General features: G+C 39.4%; 1 protein-coding gene across 1 annotated transcript in view; it reads right to left on the bottom strand.

Annotated features, from left to right (window-relative positions):
• TCF4 (transcription factor 4) overlaps positions 1-12,322 on the bottom strand; it is a 416,421-nt gene that overhangs the window by 59,728 nt on the left and 344,371 nt on the right. The gene's annotated exons all lie outside the window — the stretch shown is intronic.

Raw genomic sequence — 12,322 nt, 5'->3', positions numbered from 1 at the left:
TTTAGTTAAAAATTTTCACTTTTACAGAGAGAGAGGAAGACAGAGAGCAGGAATAATCCAGACCACAGAAAATGATAAAAATATCTTAGAATATTGAGTTCCTATAGTGTCAGTGTTTTGCAGAGATGCATGAAAAAAGGCCATTAAAAGCCTGGCTCTCTAAGACCACCAACAATCAGTGTGTGCACAGTACAGGATGGGGGGCGGGGGAGGTTCCTCTTTTTTAGTGCTGATTATGTTTGTGTGCAATAAACTTAAAAAGTGTGCCAAAAATCTAATCTACTTGCATTTGCTTACTAATACTCAGGAGAGTTGGAGACCTAGTTCTTTGTAAAAACAGTCTGTGTATTTTCTTGTTTATGTTTCATTTAAATAAGACAGCATACTAGAAAAGCATACATTCATAAGGTATAGTTTAACTTTAATTGGTTTTCTCCCTTGCCTTTTCTGCTAAATATAATTTAAAAAAAAAAATCTCCATTTTCTTTTGCTCCAAAAGTTTCTCTCTCCAGATGGTCGGAAAGACAGAAACACTGTCATCCTCTTGATGAAAATGGATACCTTCCTGCCTCCATTTTGAAGCAGGCAGCAGCTCACAAAATTGGCAGTGAGCCTACAGTGATATTCACAGGTCACAGTAAGAGAAAGAGAAATTCGCCAACAAAAAGGCAACTGCTGGGTTACCAAAAAATACTTCTCCCCCCTTTTCACAGCACACATTGAATACAAACCCTAAGAAAAATTATGTAATTGCTCTCAGAACGCCATGAATCACAAACTAAGCATTAATACAAGGTTTAGGATTTCACAAAGGATAAGTCCACAGAGACAGATGTGGGGAAAACGCACACACATTCGAGCAGGCATACGTCAAATAAATGCTACATGTGCCCCTCAGTGCCCCTGAAAATCGGGAGGTCCCGGAGATTCAACAAAACAAAAACAAACCAGAGAAGCCCACTTACACTTTAGAAAACAAGGATGTTCCCAAGTCACAGAGGGATACAAACCCTGTATTTTGCGGGAATTTTTAAATTTTCTTCACAGTTTAAATGTGTAAACAGTGACTGGCTTCTTAGCTCACTATTTCCACAGGGCTTACAAGAAAGGAAAACCTGCCTTTCAACTGTCTTTTTAAGGAACATAGAATAAAACGAAAGCCAGAAATCTCAAAATCCTAAGTTCTGTCAAGCAAAATCAATGCTTTCTTGAGAATGATACAACTAACACTAGAACTACTACCAAATGCACTTAAAGGTGGTCTTGATAATAAGCCTGAAGACAAAGGCAACTATCACCTTCTAGGAAAAGGGGAAATTAAAAATTACTTCATTTCACTCCAATGACAGAAAGAGCATAATAAATAATTTCTCCACACACACTAACCACCTGACGGCTAGTTGGTCAGTCAGTATTCATACAACCTAGGTGTACAACGTATTATGCCCAAATATCAGAAATAAACATATTTACTATAAAAAGTTCAAAATAGACTCTTAGCCAAATTATTAAGTCACTTGATGTTTTAAAACAATTGAAACCAATACTTTTAATAGGATCCATTTTTGTTGTTGTTGTTGTCGTTAGGTACCGTTAAGTCAGCTCTAATTATATATTCTAACATACAGTTAAACACATAATTATTACATAAACACCCATGTGATGACAACTAACAAAGTTCATCTTCTTTTTCTCTTTGAATAGCATTATGTGATATTTATTTTGAAATTTAAAGGAAAAAAACAAAACAAAACAAAACAAAATCTTTGCTTGGTTTTGGTCATTTCAAAGGAGATCGCTTTGGTTATGGATTATCATCAAGCTCAAAGATCTAAGGCTAAAACCACTCACCTCTAATTCATGAAGCAACAACATGTATGGAGTTAAGTCATTTACTTAAGATGCATTATACTATATGATTTTTATTTACTTAGGATTGATCATACTACATGATTTCTACTTTTCTGATACAGTAGTCAAAGACTATTTAAATAAAATGAACATTTCAAGAAGAAATGGACCACTGCTTACAGGTTTTTTTTTAATGATAATATCTCCATATGTTACAAATTTCCTTCTCTATTTTATAGATCAGGTAAAATTTATTTCCTTCTATTGAGATACTTCATCTTTCTCATCTCCAAAAGTGATTTTTAAAATTAAGCTCTCTATGCATTTGTCTAATGGACCCAGGTGGCACAATGGTTAAGTGCTCAGTTGCTATCTGAAAGGTCAATGGTTCAAACCCTCCAGTGGCTCTGCAGCAGAAAAAAAGCGGTGATGTGCTTCCGTAAAGATTACATCCTAGGAGACCCTATAGGGCAGTTGTACTCTGTCATATTGAGTCTCTATGAGTCAGAATTGACTCATCAGCACCTAACAACAATATACATTCGTCTATATGAACAAGGTCTGGCTAGAACTAATTCTAAAAGGCAGAAGAAATCAAACAATCTGTTGAACTCAAACTCGAAATTTTAATATGGACACTTGATAATGGAATGGCCAAAGAAATTTGCTCAAGATGCACAACAATGTGTTGCTCCGTATTTTTCACTATTTGGCAGTTTTTCTCTTTGAAAATGGTGGTGTGGGTATAAGATGATCTTTATGAGAACAGAGTGAGCATAATGTTTCTATTTCCACTCATTTTTATTATTTTAATCTTTAATAACCGAATGACTTGCTTTGTTATTTTTACTTCAATCAACTATCTTGCCAATTTCTCAAAAAGACTTCAAAGTGTAGGTTACCATGAGTTATTTAATACATGGCATTAAATTCAGTAAGAAAAGCTCACATTCATTTTGCTTCAATAATTATTTTTCTAAATAGAGACATATTACTAGCATTTTTGTTAAATAAAATAGCTTTTTATTTAATTTAACTACAACAGATACCCTGTATCTCTTCAAATAAATGGAATTGTTTTCAATAACTGATTGCAGAAAATCAGCCTAGTCAAAAATGAAATAAAAATCCCAAACAAGAGAACTCTGGTTTGAAGTAACCCCAACAATGAAATATGAGGAAAATCTAATACGAAACAAAAGTCTGTGCAAGTTTTTCTCTACTCAGGTGGCTGTGATCAAGGTGACTGCTGGCATTCTGATTCCTCCCACAAGAGTGATGAAAGACGTGTGACACTTTTGTTGCCAAATTGGAAATGGGGAAACTTGGCTGAAGCTCATAGGCCACAGCACTTTTACTGAATAATTTCTTGAATCAAACCCTCCTGGGAAGTTAATACCAAAGTACACCAAATATTCAAAGTTAACAACATGATCCTTTCTCTCAGAATCCTAAAATTAAAATATAATTTTGTGAGTTTCACAAAGCACTCTAACATTAAAGCCTCAACTGATAAAAGTGAAAAATGCTTTTGTTTTACAGATTGTAGTTTTGGGGTAACTGGAGAAGCGTTACTTTCGCGTGTTAGCTGCTCTTTCCAGTGTTCCTGACTCCCCTTTTCACTGTCATCAAAGAAACAAGAGTAGGATGAGTTCTAAGTAGAGGTGGTCTCTACTTCTTAGAAAAGGAATCAGCCAAGCCAGCATGCAAACCAACAAAGGGAGTCTACAGCTGACATTTTCTACTTGAAAGACTCATCTTTCTTGGCCTTGGCATACCAGTTTCACTGACAGACATTTAAAAAATAACAATGATAAACACCATTTGTTTAAAAGAAGCCCTGGTGGCACAGTGGTTAAAACTCTCAGCTCCCAACCAAAACGTTGGTGGTTCAAACCTGTTAATTAGCTGTTACATAGGAGAAAGATGTGGCAGTCTGCTTTCATAAAGATTACAGCCTTGGAAACCCCATGGGGCAGTTCTACTCTGTCCTACAGGGTTGCTCTGAGTCAGAACTGACTCCACAGCAAAAGGTTATGGGATCATTTATTTAGTGCCTCTCTAACCAGTCTTTGTGCTAGGAGCTTCCTACACATTCTTTCTAACCTTCATTTTTATCTTACTATTAATAATAGGGGAACCCTGGTGGCACAGTGCCTAAAGTATCTGATTGCTAACCAGAAGGCTGGCAGTTCAAAACCACCAGCCACTCCTCGGAAGGAAGACTGGGCAATCTAGTCCTGTAGAGATACCACCTCAGAAACCCAAAGAGAGGTCACTATGAGTCAGAATTGACTCAACAGCAGTGAGTTTTTGTTTGTTTGTTTGTTTATTAATAATAGCATCAATTCTTACTTCATAAGGCTAAAGTGTGGTAGTGAGATCACATGTATTGCTAAGACCTGCTTGGTTCTGGCAGCCAGTTCTATCATATCTGAGCTGGATAACCCCGACTCTATTACTGAAGTCTTTCTCATCTTCAGATTCCTATCTGTAGAATGGAAATGACAGTGCCTGCTATGCAAAATTCCTGTGAGAATTAACTGGTATAATGTGTGTAAAGCAAACTGGAATGATACCTGGCACATATTAAGCATGCAAAAAATGGTAGGCAATACTTTAAACATTCTGCTGCTATTGTTTACGTGACCTAGACAAACGTGACTATGAAAGGGTAAGCTACCTTTCCATGTTATACTCTTAACAATTTTTAAAACAAAGGTCTAAACTGGTCTTCAAAGTCTATGTTCTCTGCATTAAAAAACAATCCCCTACTATTAAAAGGCAAGAAATAAAGAAAAAAAAAAAAGGTATCTGTAACTATCAACATGAAGCTATACTTTGGACAGTTTATAGAAATACTCATGTGAGGGTCATCTTAAGAAAATAAAATGTTAATAATAAGGTAGGTTATGGTAAAACCAAATATATGTTAGTGCAAATGGTTTATTGATGTGGGAGACTTAACTCTGGGGGGATGCAAGACAAGTGGTCTTCATATCATGTGCCATGAAGAGTGTTATAGAGTGGGGCCAGGCCACAGCCACTGGAACACGAGAAAGGCCAGACTGCGTCTCTCGTACTTTGGTCATGCTGTCAGAAGGGACCAGTCCCTGGAAGAGGGCACCATGCTTGATAAAGTAGAGGGTCAAGTAGAGGTGGGTCGACACACAGCTGCAATGACGGGCTCAAGCATGGCAACCAATGTGAGGACAGTGCAGGACCAGGCAGTGTTTTGTTCCATTGCACGAAGGGTCACTATGGGTCGGAACTGATGCAACGGCATCTAAAAACAGCGTCTTTCCTTTATACCATTTCTGCTTACAAAGACTGTCACAGGAACCTTCTACTTGCAGATAGTGAGGAAACCTGTATATCTACGAGTGGAATTGCTGGGTCACATGGCACATTTTATGAGTCAGAATAGACTCAACACTACCTAACAACAACAATAACACTTCCCTAAAAAAGTATGTCATAAAGCCTAACCTCTATGCCTGTGGTTCTAATCCCATTTGGGAATGAGTTGTCTTTGTTATGTTAATGAGGCAGGATTACTGTGGAGTATTCTCAAATCAATCTCTTTTGAGATATAAAAAGACATTAAACAAGCCAGCAGAGAGAGAGAGACTGGAAGACAGATGCCAAGATACATGGAGATCTCCAAAGAACCAAGCAGCAGAAGCTGAAGAGAAGACTGTCCTGCAGAGCTGATAGAGAAAGAGCCTTCCTCTAGAGCTGGCAGTTTGAATTCAGACTTCTAGCCTCCTAAACTGTGAGAAAATAAATTTCTGTTGATTACAACCATCCACGTGTGGTATTTCTGTTACAGCAACATTAAATAACTAAGACAGAATTTGGTATCAGTAGAGTGGGGTGCTGCTCTAACAGATACCTAAAACTTGGGAGTGGTTTTGGAATTAAATAACAGGTAGAGGCTGGAGAGTTTTAAGGTGCCTAATATTAAAAGCTAAGGAGCACTGGTGGCATAGTGGGTAAGGCATCTGGCTGCTAACCCAAAGGTGAGTGGTTTAAACCCACCAGCTGCTCTGCAGAAGGATGGGTGATCTACTTCCGTAAAGATTTACCGCCTTGAAAAACCAATGGGGTTGCTATGAGTTGGAAATGACTCGATGGCAGTGAGTGAGTAATATTAAAAGCCCAGATTGCTTAAAAAGAATGTTGGTAGAATCATGGACGTCAAAGGTGATTCTGATGGGGGCTCATAAGGAAGTGAGGGGAGCTACAGAGAGAGTCTCTATCATCTTAGAGAATAGATATGGTGCCAGCACCGGGATGTTGCTAGAAATGTGGATGTTAAATGTGCTTCTGGTGAGGCTTTGAAAGAAAATGATGATAGGATTGGACAATGGCAAAAAATGTAGTGGCAAAACACTTGTCTAAATTATGTTCAAGTATTTGGTGGGAGGTAGAACTTGAAAGTGATGAACTTGGATATCTGGCTGATGAGATTTCTAAGCAAGATCTTAAAGAGGCCACGTGGTTTCTCCTTGCAACTTACAGTATAATTTGAGAGGAAAGGAAAAAAAAAAAAAGGAAAGAGATGGACTTAAAAAATGAACTGTGCAAAATGAAAACAGAACTTAAAGATTTGGAAAATTCTGTTATACAAACTAAGGACACATCCTACAATGTTCACCAAAGATATGGTAGTTTACACAATCTTTTGTTAAAGAGATTAAGCTTGTGACTGGCAGATCTAACCAACTACCACAGCAGAAAACTCATCAGCTCAGACTGAAGAGGACAGAGAAAGAACAAAAGGAAAGAAGCTATCTGCCTGCTGAAATTCCACAGGCAGGAAACAGAACAAAAGAGCTGTATCTACTGTCCTCTAAGAAAGGAAAAGGATATCCTGAGAGCAGCTCAGGGATCAGCAGAGCTATCCGAAGGAGCCCAGGAAGCAGGGCCTTCTTTGTTTCAAAGGGTGGGGCCATGGTGTCCTGGATCTTAAAAGGTGGGACCACAGCCTCCTAGGTTTCAAAGAATCAGCTGCCTGCCCACCAGGTTCCGAAGACTGAAGTTGCCATTAAGGTGTGCCAGGGAGATGGGGCTGCTGTCCAAAGCTGAGAAGGCAGTGTTGCCATGTCCACTGGGTAGAAAAATGGGTCCTGCTGGGGCTTAGGGGGTTTGTCACTAGGAGAGGGACTAGGAGAATGGGGCCACCTAAAGTCCCGAGGGAGTGCAGAGCTGCCATCCCAGTGGGCCTGGAAGGCAGAGCCAAAGCCCAGGGCAGAGGAGCCTCCACCCAGAACCCAGAGAGCATGGCCAACACCCAGAGTCTGGAGGGTAGGGCCACTGTCTGGATGCTGATCTTAGAAAACAGTGGATTATTTTCAAGCCTTGAGAGCTAACATAATTTATTCTGCTGGGTTTTGGACTTGCTTGATGCCTGTTATCCCTTCCTTCCCTCCAGTTTCTCCCATTTGTATTAGAAATGGGAGAAAAGTGTGCCTGTTCCACCATTGTACTTTGGGAACAGATAACCTGTATCCTACATTTCCCAAGTTCACAGATGAAGGGGAATTCTCCCACAGAATTGAATATGTCTCAAGTCTCACTTATATTTGATTTAGATGACTCAGAAGATGAGATTTTAGACTTGGGGTTGATTTAATACTTTTGGGATGATGTGATGGGATAAATGTGTTTTGCATGTGGCAAGGGCATGAGTTTTGAGAGGCCAAAGAGTAGAATGGTATGGATTGAATTAGGTCCCCAGAAAATATGTGTTGTAAATCCTAACCTCTACGCCTGTGGTCACAATCCCATTTGGGAAGGGGATGTCTTTGTTATGTTAATGAGACCAGGCTAGTGTAGGGTGCATCTTGAGTCAATCTCTTTTGAGATATAAAAGAGATTAGATACAAGCTAGACGCAGAGATAGGGGAAAATTAATGTCAACCCACATGGGGATCTCCAAAAACCAGTAAACAGAAGCTGAAGAGAAAAGGACCATCCTTCAGAGCCAATAAGAGAGAGAAAGCCCTTAAGATTCCATAACATTACCACACCTTTGTGGTTCTGTATCATCCCCAATGCATAATTTCCAAAGAGAATCCATTCAGAATAACTGAAATTGAGGCTTTCAAGTCCTTAAAGAGAGTTATAGTAAGCTTCTCAATGAGTAGAAATAGCAGTGCAAATAAAATAGCAGATGCCCAAGTGCTGGCTAGGCTCACTCAGTAGCTAAGACCTTGGAGGACTTCACAAATATTCCAAACTGTGACAGTTCAACACTCAACTGCCAAGCGTCTAGCATGTGCAGCTGATGGTCACAGACATATGTTTCGAAGCTTCCCACTATCTAATGGAGAAAAATACTTGTAGGTGATCAGCGTACTACTCAGGTATCTGGGCTGCATACCTGAGAAGGACAGACAAGTGATAACCTCCACATCCAGAAGAGTTAGAATGCACACTGTAATTGTTACTTGTAAACAAATTAAAGGTTTACTGCGAGGTGATCCAAAAAGCGAGGGGAAGAGGTACAAAAAAGAGATAGCCTCCAAAGGATACATACACAGATTCAGCAGGATAGTAGAAATTACCCAGCACTGGGGCAAGACCAACTGGGTTCAAATTCTAGCTCTTACAATTCATTTTGAGGACACAGCAAAGCAATTTCTCATTCAGTGCCTTAGTTTCCTCATCTTTTCAAATATTATCTACTGGGGCCATGGAGTGAACCAGAGATAATCTTTGTGAAGCACATTACGTAATTTGTTGTAGATCCTCAATAAAGGTATTATTATTCCTATCTTGTTGTAGGGAACTCTGGTAGCATAGTGCCTAAGGCACTTGACTGCTAACCAGAAGGCTGGCGGTTCAAACCCACCAGCCACTCCTCGGAAGGAAGATGGGGCAATCTATTTCTGTAGTGATACCGCCTTGGAAACCCAAGGAGGGGTCGCTATGAGTCAGGGCCAACTCGACAGCACATAACAACAACAACAACAACAACAACATCTTGTTGTAAGAGCTCCTCATTGCTTGTAATTATTTTTGACACATCTAGAATGGCACTGTCCAATATGGTAGTCATTAGTAATTGGTGAATATTTGAATTTAAATTAAATACAATAAATAAAATTAAACATTCAGTCCCTCAGTTGAACTAGTCACATTTCAAGTGTTTGATAGCCACACACAGGTAATGGCTACCATGCCGGACAGCACCAACACCGGGCTGTCTCACCATGGCAGAAAGCTTTCCTGGAGAGCACTGGCCTACGGTCTGTGTCTGTGAGGGGTCCTACTGGACCACGAGTGCCACTTTCAGTTAGAGCAGCTATCACAGTAACACTAGCTCATTTACCATTTATGTTTCCTGTTAGGCTGGCAAAGCAGGACTTCCTGTAGGATTAGTGGGTCAGGCAAATTCTTGGCATCCTTAGTAACTTGCATATACTGCTGGTGTCTGTGAAATGCTGACTTTATTGAATCGCAGGGCATTTAGGTTTTAGTTTTATTATTTTTGTATTATTACATATTTCTTAAAGTCTTTATAACCATCTGTCAAAAAGCTTGCAAATGTACCCAGCAATACCTCAAGGAGCTCTGGTAGCGTAGTACCTAAGGCACTTCACTGCTAACCAAAAGGCTGGCAGTTCAAACCCACCAGCCACTCCTCGGAAGGAAGGTTGGGCAATCTAGTTCCATAGTGATACTGCCTCGGAAACCTAAGGAGGGGTTGCTATGAGTCGGGTCCGACTCGACGGCACATAACAACAACAACAACAATACACTCAAGAAGAGAATCTATGATCTGCACGGTTTTGGATAAAGGTATCATTATTTCTATGATAAGATACTCTTGAATTGCAATTCTATCCTTGGCCCCTAGTATCTCTAACAAAGGAGTTAGATGAGTGTAATCACTTTTTTTTTTTTTTAAGATAATAAAATTAGAAGATATATTGAATTTGTTCTCATCATATGTTTTTACATATTGGTATCTCCTCTCCCTTTTGATTCTTTTATTTTATATATTTATTTTACATCTTCACAGATGTTCCTTTCTCTTTCTCTGTTAATTCCGCATCTCCTGGTCTCTGTCCTGCTCCTTGGGACCTTTTTCTTTTTTTAAATTATATTGTGATTTGGGTGAAAGTATACGAAGCAAATTCATCTTCCATTCAGCAATTCACATACACTTTGTCTCACAGACATTGACTGCAATCTCCCACAATGCAATAGCTCTCCTCCCACTTCCTCCTCATAGCCATCTCTTCCCTGTGTCATTCCCTCCCACGCACTCCTGCCCCCTGACCTGTCTCCCTGTGCATACACAGCCCTTTTTTCTCCCATGATTGATCTCTCCAAGGAGTGTATCTACCTAATGTAAATGTTCAGCTCATATATGCCTGTCTTTAATTGGTTGGAAGCCACAGGAGTGGGTTCAGTTCAAGACCTGAAGGGCAACTAGGGGCAACTAGGGGTTCCACCAGGCTCTATCAGACCAGCAAACCTGTTTTTTTCTTTTTTTGATTTTGAGTTTTGTTCCACATTGTTCTAGGATCATACTTTTAAAGTTCAAATGAGTTCAACCTCCTGTCACAAATGAGCAAAAGGAAGAGGCTAAGGGGCTTACCTAAGGGCCTGGACTGGTCCCAGGCTCCTGACTTCTTATCTAGCTCTCTTGGCCCTCCACTTTCTAAGGTCCCCTTTACCTTTCTAATAAATATTCCAATGGGTAGTAAGATGGCATGAAAGGTTAGTAAGCAGATTCAAGGAACAGAGCTGGGTAGCTTATTGTAAGGTTTAAAGGCATTTAATAATGCTCACAGGCATGTAACAGTAAGGCAGTAAGCACAGGACAATAGTACAAAACACACATACACACAAATTACAGGAATAAAGATAATTTAACTGCCTGATACAATCTCAGTGTTATGTTATCAAGTAAAGAAATATCTACTAACAGAAGAACTACCTTACTTTCAAGTGAAGGTTAAAGGCCACTTTGCACTATTATCATATAAGCAGGAAATGTGCCTACAGAGAACACATACATAACTTCAGTAGGATATTGACAAATAGGTATTTAGGGGCTATATATAAATGGAAAATCCCATAGGGGTAAAGCTGTTGAAATTGTGAAGCTTTAGTTCCCATCTAAATCACTGGAAGTTTTTAAAAGGAATTAACCAGCTGGTTAAAAATGCCTGAGAACAACACACAGTGAGAAGAGCCTTACTCTCTAAACTGTATGTATCAATAGTCTGAACAAAAACGAACATTTCACAATTACTAAACATGTGCAAAACGTACCATTCATATATATGAAGCTGTTGCTCTTGTAAGGCACCGTCGTGTCAGCTCTGACTCATAGTGACCCTGTGTACAACAAAATGAAACACTGCCTGGGCCTGGGCCAGCCTCCCAATCCTTGCTATGCATAAGCCCATCATTGCAGCCACTGCATCAGTCCATGTCTTTGAGGGTCTTCCCCTTTTCCACTAACCCTCTACTTTACCAGAGCATGATACCCTTGTCCAGGAAATGGTCTCTTCTGAAAATGTGCCCAAAGTACGTGAGAGGAAGTCTGGTCATTCTCGATTCTAAGGGGCATTCCATTTGTACTTCTTCAAGACAGATTTGTTCGTTCTTCTGGTAGTCCATAGTATTTTCAGTATTCTTTGAACATCACAATTCAAATGTATCAATTCATCTGCAATCTTCCTTATTTACAATCTAACTTCAACATGTATATGAGGATATTGAAAATACCATGGCTTGGGTCAGGTGCACCTTAGTCTTCAAAGTGACATCTTTGCTCTTTAACACTTTAAAGAGGTCTTTTGCAACATATCTGCCCAGTGCAATATGTCCTCTGATGTCTTGACTGCTGTTTCCGTGGGCATTGATTGTGGATTCAAGTAAAAATAACCCCTGACAACTTCACTCTTTTCTCCATTTATCATGATGTTTGTTGTTTACCGGTCCAGTTGTAAGGATGATTGTTTTCTTTATATTGAGGTGTAATCCATACTGAAAGCTGTAGTCTTTAATCTTCACTAGTAATTGCTTCAAGTCCTCTTCACTTTCGGCAAGCAAGGTTGTGTCATCTGCATATCTCAGGTTGTTGTGAGTGAGTCTTCCTTCAATCCTGATGCCACATTCTTTTTCATATAGTCCAGTCACTTGGATTATTTGCTCAGCATACAGATTGAATAAGTATGGTGAAAGGATACAACCCTGACACACATTCTTCCTGATTTTAAACCACGCACTATCCTCTTGTTCTGTTCAAATGTGCTTCTTGATCTACAGGTTCCTCACAAGCACAATTAAGTGTTCCAGAATTTCCATTCTTCACTATATTATCTGTAATTAGTTATGATTCACACAGTTGATATAGTCAATAAAACACAGGTAAACATCTTTCTGGTATTCTCTGCTTTCAGCTGAGATCCGTTTGACACCAGCAATGATACATCTCATCCTA

The sequence above is a fragment of the Orycteropus afer genome, unplaced genomic scaffold (genome assembly GCF_000298275.1).
Source record: "Orycteropus afer afer isolate SDZICR_OR568_19922 unplaced genomic scaffold, OryAfe1.0 scaffold00029, whole genome shotgun sequence".
In the NCBI taxonomy this organism is placed as follows: domain Eukaryota; kingdom Metazoa; phylum Chordata; class Mammalia; order Tubulidentata; family Orycteropodidae; genus Orycteropus; species Orycteropus afer.
Note: the sequence above shows the minus strand (reverse complement) of the source record. Positions and strands in the feature narration are given on the sequence as shown.